Raw genomic sequence first — 7,681 nt, forward strand, 5'->3', positions numbered from 1 at the left:
TATTTACAGAGGCTGTATCTCCACTTCAAGACAAGACAAATACCCAAGCAGGTAAAAATGCTCAAACGCTGCAAATAGGAAATTGGCATTTTCTCAGCAAAACAAAAACAATATTGCAAAAAGCCTAGAATTTTTTTTGTATATCAGGACTCACCCTACCTCTTATTTATTTATTTATTTTTAATCTTCTCTATTTTTTTCAAAGCTTTTCTGAAACTTTCCTTTATTAACATTACGTTATTGACATCTCAGCCACTGTGGGGCCCAATGAAAATATTTAATTTATCTTTATTCATAAAAACTATATATCTAATAAAAAAAAAGAAAAAAAAAAAAAAAGAAGAGGCACAACCATGCCAATGTGGCAATTTACAAGCGAAACGGTGGGGCTTACATTGTATGGCCCATTTTCCACGAACTAAACCAATCAGATATCTTAGCAGTCACTTTTAGGAAAACTTTAACCATTCATCCTATTGGCATGATTTTTGTACCATGGACCATTCGTGGTAGGGCCCACTAGATGGAAGGTCCTCATTCATACGTAGGACCGCCACATGTATACTGGTGAGGTGTTCTAACATATTCCACTTCATCCGAACCTGTTCATATAGACCTCGTTGAATGGAAATTACAAATATCAGCATGATCCAAAACCACCGTGGCTTTTAAAAAGTTTTCAACGGGAGTGTTTAATCCCCACCGTGTAGTAGACTCTAGCCTTGGAACTGCCTCAAATTTGGACGGTTTGGATAAAATCCATATGGCCCTCATATCACAATCCGGATTTCCTGCTAATGGGTTTCACGGTGGAAACTTAGGTGGGGCCCACCGTGATGTTTGTGAGAAATCTAAAATGTCCATCCTTTTTGTTGGCTCATTTTGGGTTGCCAAAACTGACCAAAAATGAGCCGGATCAAATACACAAGTTGGTCGAAAACTTAATAACCGAACGTCCACAGTTAAAATATTCGTGGGGTTACAGAAGTCTTGAATAGGATAATATTTGTTCTCTCAGTTCATCCCATTAAGAATGATGTTATGAACAGTATAGATGCATGACATGTAAACATCACTGTCAACCCAGGGAGGTTTCAACGGTAATAATTTTCCTACCCACCTTTTCCTTTAGTGCGACCCACTTGAGTCTTGGATCCTGCTAAATTTTAGTCTTGAGTCCTAAAATGAGATCACAAAACAGATAGACGGGTAGATTTCCGAAACAAATCACGGTGGACCCACTTAAGTTTTCATTGCAGGAACTTCCTGCGTCCGTTCCTAGCTAGATACGAGCAGGGTAGTAAGTAGTAACCAATCCGCATCCTGGCGTTCCTATCCTATGGTCAACGCGCTTGTCCCCATACCTCTCAACATTTGCTTCTGTGACCTTTTCTATTAGGACCACCTGCTTAATCATTTTTACATGAGGAGACTTTGGTGCTAGTAACTCATCTTACGAGCAAAGATTGAAAATATTTTGAATCATATCATTAAAGATTCTTCCTCTCAATTACCATCTCTGGTCAATTATTTTCTCGGGCAAAGGTACTGAAGTTTCTTTCTCCTCTTTCATTCTTTCTTCTTCCTATTCTTTCACATTCCCTCTTACTTTATTCCAGCTGAGTTCCTCCTTTTGAGGTATCACATGGTGATTTTTTTACTGCCATGTAACAAATGATATTAATAGAGAGAGTATAAATTTAATATGGAAGGTACTCATCTCAACCATACCCCGCAGAGGGTATATATGAATCAATTCCAACCTCTCAACTGAGGGCTTTACACTTTTCTTTTCTTTTCTTTTCTTTTTCTTTTTTTTTTCTTTTTTTTTTTAATATTTTTTAAATATTTTTTAAAGAAAGGTGTTTATGCAGCAAAAGATGATTGATAAACCCAAAGGGAAGTGGTGTGGGTGGATTGCCGGATCCCTAACTTTGAGCACCACTGTAATGTATGTCTTATATCATGTTCGTTAGGATCTCAAGGGTTTAATAACCTGACTATACATATTCTATCAGTCCTGGTGCTTTTGGGGTATTGGTTAAGTTCTTAACAATTGGTATTAGAGCCAACACTGCATCTTGTGTTCACCAGATAGTGAAAGCTGCCACAGCATCAAAAGGGCTACCTGACCAACTAGAGTGCAACTACCACACATTGGTTAGGTTCTTAACACATGCCATCCATCTGAATTGCCAGCTCATTTTAGGGCATGAGCCCAAAATTGAATCAGATCCAAATCTGAGGTGGAACACAAAGCATGAAATAGTGGTGATTGAACACCCATCCTTAAAAACTTCTTAAGTGCCACAAAATTTTTTGATTGAGCAGATATTTGTGTGATCCCTTCATCCAGGTCTATGTGACCTTATTAATGGGTTGAATAGAAAATAAAGATTACGGTAGGCCTTAGGAAGTTTTTAATGGTGGGCATTTAATTAACACTGTTTCCTGTGGTGTGGTCCACATGAGATTTGGATCTGCTTGATTCTTTGGATCATGCGCTAGAATGATTGTCAAAATGGATGGGCGGCATGAATATAATACATATACATCATGGAAAATTGACCAGCATGTGAAGCAATACATGGGAAAATGATTGCCTAGAAGAGGGAAAATTATATAACACGTCTCAAAAGAAAAGTTACGTAGAAGACGAACTGCTACAAAATTCTCCCTAAACATGACAGGCCCAAATCAAACTCAAGAAATGCAAAGCTCTCTTCTCTAGTGCTCTCCCTAAATGTTTGATGTACATTTGCATCCACCTCTGCAATGAAGACTTGCATAGATCTCCACTAATATTGAGTGATCAAAGGCCCCTCTGGATATCTCCACTGTTTTTGCCTGTATTGATCGTTCTCTAGAAAATTTTAACTAGATCTAAGCCATTCTGAGCGACATCTGAGATCTGATTTCTCTCATTCTATATCTAATCATGTGGTTTATTATCTTGCATAACCTTTCTCTAAAGACATGTATATTGTATCCTTGCTTCTTCAATTTGTACAAGTGACTTCATGGATGGATCTTGCTTTAAGGTCTCAATTGGATGATCATGACCCCTTAATTGGTGGTCCTGATGGTCAAGCCAAGGTCCTAAGATGTGATAGGTACTTGATAACCTTATCAAATTCAGGTCTGGGTCATCAAAAGATGGTACCTGAACCTAAAATGGGTCCCAATTGGACCCTAACCCACACCCATTGAATTATCATATTCATAAGATTGGTTAACCTTTTCTTAGTGTGGACCATTGGCAAAGTTATGCATCTGGAGTCTACTAGCTTGAACAATTTAAATCATTCAATAAAAGTGATTGTTGCAGAAGAGCCTACTCATGATGGCCCACCATATTAGTAAAAGGTGGGCCGAACCTGCATGCTTTACTTAATCGAGAATCATATGATACTTGCATTTTGAGAGTTTTAGGACAAGAAAATGTGTGGTAACCTAGAGCTCTTTGATTACACAAGCAAGGAACATGGTTCGTGATTAATTAACACCTGTGATTTTAGCCAGCTCTGATTGGACCATGCCCCAAATATCTTCAGGATGGGACAATTCTAACTCTTCAACGTGTGGCCTGTGATTAGACAATAAGGGAGAAAGAATTGCGACAAGCACCCAACTCAATAGGAAAACAGCTAAACGTTGGATTGGTAGAATTCTATAATCAGGGAAAATTTTAAGGCATGTTTCATCCAACATGAGGACCATGAGGTCCTTGTCCTAAAAAACAAGATCATGCTCCTTGCCTATTCAAATAAGTGCACGGGGAAATTGTGATATAATTACCATAGAATTGAGATTAGGTCAAAAGTAAACAATTAAGTAGACAAGAATTTGACTCTTTTCTTTTCTAAAACATGCATGTAAAAGCTATTGTTGTTGAGCTTCTTAAGCATAACAACATTTCTCTTGTTATGATTTGTCAGTTCATTACAACACATCCAAATGATGTCTACGAGCAAGATGCTGGTGCTCTGTAAATTTGGGGGCAACTTCATTTGGGAATCAAATACTGTTTATTACAAGGGAGGCACAAACCGCATTGTTTGTGTCAATCGAGGGATTGATTACGTCAATCTCTTATCCAAAGTGTGTGGGATTTGCAAGTCGACCGACATTAGCAGCATCAAGTACAAATATCCTGGTCTAGATTTGGATTCACTTGTGTTGATTGAGAATGATGATGACGTATCCAATATGATGGAAGCATTTCCTCAACGCAGCGAGCCTATTCAGCTCTTTGTTTTTTGTGATCAAAACTTTTCAATCCCCACTGTGATTCCCAGGTAGTTGAAATACAAATTTGTTTGTGTTTGCAGTTATGCAGTTCATTTATTCTCTCTCTCCCTCTTGTTTCTAACCATCTCTGTTTCTTAAGTTTTTTGATACGATGCAGAATGCTGATAATGAAAATGATCAAGCATCATTGCGGGATTTACATTAAAGTAATGAAACACTTGCACCTTCCTCACATAATACTAATGTCAATGACAATGATGTTCCAAGTGCATCAAATGATTTACGTAAAGTGGACTGCTTGTTGATGAATAATTAAGAATTACATTATGGGGTGATTGGTAGTTGTGTTAATGACATGCTGAAAATTATGTCAGTTTTAAAAGAAGGATAGGAATTTGAAGATGCAAATGTTTTTCATAAGGTTTTAAGGGAGTACATCATACATTCGAATTTTGAATACAAGCGAACGAGGTCAGGCGGTGGCCGTTATCAGGCGAAATGCATTAAAGACAATTGCTCATGACGCATACATGCATGGAAGCTTCCTGACAAGCCTACATTCAAAATAAAATCCTTGAAGGGAGACCATACTTGTAACGTTGTGAATGAGTCAACAATGTCAAATACAAGAATGCATCCACAAGCCAATAGGAAATGAATTGTTGATTTGGTGAAGGACCGACTCCAGAAAAAATTGTGCTGTACACCCAAAGATATTGTTGATGAGATTAGTCAAGAATATGGAATCAAAGTGAGTTATGATAAAGCTTGGAGGGGTAAAGAATTGGCAGTAAAAGAGAGAAACTTCATTACAACTCTCATGGAGATTTATGAAGAAACACAGAGAACAAATCCAGAAAGCACAACAAAGCTTAATAGGTCATCGGACAACTCCTTGAGACTTTTTGTTGCATATAAGGCTGCCATTCATGGTTTCAAGCAAGCATGCCGACCACTTGTAAGGCTTACTTGTATAAAGATGGAAGGAAAATGTTGAGGTGTGTGGCTGTTTGCCATAGCCTTTGATGCAAAAGACAGTTGGTTCCCAGTCTCATATGCATTTATTGAATCAAAGAACGTAGGGAGTTGGAAATGGTTTTGTGATGAGTTGGCTTAAGTCCTGGAATACATACCTAAATTAACATTTATATCAGAGAGAGAAGAAGGAATTCTCGAAGTGGTTAGTGGTATATTTCCCCTTGCATGTCATCGTTACTCTCAGTGGGAGCTGGTTGAAGAAATTTAGGAGAAGTTTAAATGTTGGGATTTGTTTCAGATTTTTATGAGTGCAGTTTATGTAGGGGGTCATTCTGAATTCGATGCTCGCATGTGTGAAATTCGTGATAAATATAAAGAAGCATGGAATATTATAAAGGATATTAATCCTAAGCACTGGGCCATTTCTTACTTTGAAGAGAAGCTTTATTTTTCTGAGAATTCTTATTTAGACGTGTTACGCGATTGGTGGTGTGATGAGATTGAATGGAGAGAGGTGTCTATTACTTGGGTGTTGGTAAACTTGCATGATTATATGAAAGATATATTTAATGAAAGGCTTAATGAAAGTTCAAAGTAGGACAGAATATTGATTCCCCCGTTGAAGTTATAATAGAGAATTACACAGAGGATGATTATTCTGTGTGTGGTGGTGCAGCAGAGTTTGAGGTTCTTTGTGCAGAAGATGCAAATACAAAAAAGGTGGATCTTGAACAGAGAACATGCTCATACCTTGACTGGCAAGTCTTTGGGCACCTTTGCAATTATGCCATTGCAGCTATCGACTACAGTGGACGTAACATAGATGACTATGTTGATGTGTATTACTGGGTTGACAAATACAGGGAGACATATTCAGATGTTATTCATCCATTGCATTTGACTAATACAAGCCTAAGCAAAGGGAAAAAGATAAAATATGTTGATTTCGAAGAGAGATGCATTGTCTAATCCATTGGGTAAAAACAAAATAGGATAGGATTATTATTATGATTTTATTATGATGCTGATCAAATTTATGTTTTGTAGCCGATGGACAGAGAGGATATCACACACAACACGGTGAGTCTCCTAGTGCTTGGGCCTTGTACGGGGAGGTGGGTGAGATACCTGACTTTGGGGCCACCTTGATGGATGTTACTTACATCCATTCCGTTCAACCTTTTTGACAGTTCATTTTAGGGCATGATCCTGAAACTGTAGCAGATCTAAATCTCAGTTGGATGACCATACCACAAAGAAACAGTGGTGATTGACCATTAAAAACTTCTTGTGGGCTACGCAAGTTTTGGATCAAGCTGATATTTGCATGAGTCCTTCATCCAGGTATTTGTGACCTTATTAAAAGGTTGGATGGCAAATTAAAATTTCGGTAGCCCGAAAGAAGTTTTTAATGGATGAGATTTAATCACCACTGTTTCCTGTTGTGTGATCCACCTAAGATTTTAATGTGATTCATTTTTGAGATGATGCCCTAAAATGAGCTTTCAAAGGGGATGGAAGGGCGTGGATTTAAGCTACGTAAATCACAGTAGGCCCCACCGTCAGGGATCCCACCCACTTCGCCGGCTCGGTACCCTTGCCTATGCCACGTGTCCTAGCCTTTGTTTTGTGTGCATCATAGCATTATGTATATAGAGTAATCTGGACATTGGTTTTTTATGATGATAATGCTTATTTATAGTGTTTGGCAGTGAATTTGTTTCTAATATTGTGGACCTTTGTGCTTATACTATTTGGTGTTTGGATTACATAAATTGCAATTTCATAAATTAATGATGAACTAAGTAAATTATTATTTACTTGTTTTTTTTTTTAATAATTGAAATACTTATGCTAAGAATTTATTAATAAAAAAATCTAATCATAAGGGTATAAATATCAGATGGTCAAGATCATTTGACCATGTAATTTTCAGGCTGCCATAAATGCATTATGGTGTCCACAATTTAGACGGTATGGATTGAACTAAATATATTAAATAATTATTTAACCTTTTGACAAATGGCATTTAATATGGTCAGTCCAACTGGCACTAGAATGGGGATTGCCCACTCCCAATACAGGAATTGCAGTTGCAAAGGAGCATGTGTCACCATCGAATAGGCGGCACATTCTAAGATGGTCCCGGATTTGAACTGTCCATTTATTCAACGCTAGTTTATAATCACAATGATCAATTATTAAACTCATCAGGTGGGAACCAGTGGGTGATGACACGATGTGATGAATCTCCCAACCATGAATCAGATTCACGCAATCTGCTCATCAAGTGAGCTTTTTCTTTTTCTTTTTAATTCTTTTTTTAAATTATTTTTTAGGCACACCCACACACCATAATAGGTACTATAACTCATGACCTTAGTGTTGAAACTCTTATGTGCCTACCACTAAGCCATGTGTAAGGACCCATCTAGTGAGCCGGACCCCATCA

This window comes from Magnolia sinica, chromosome 1 (assembly GCF_029962835.1).
Source record: "Magnolia sinica isolate HGM2019 chromosome 1, MsV1, whole genome shotgun sequence".
Lineage (NCBI taxonomy): Eukaryota > Viridiplantae > Streptophyta > Magnoliopsida > Magnoliales > Magnoliaceae > Magnolia > Magnolia sinica.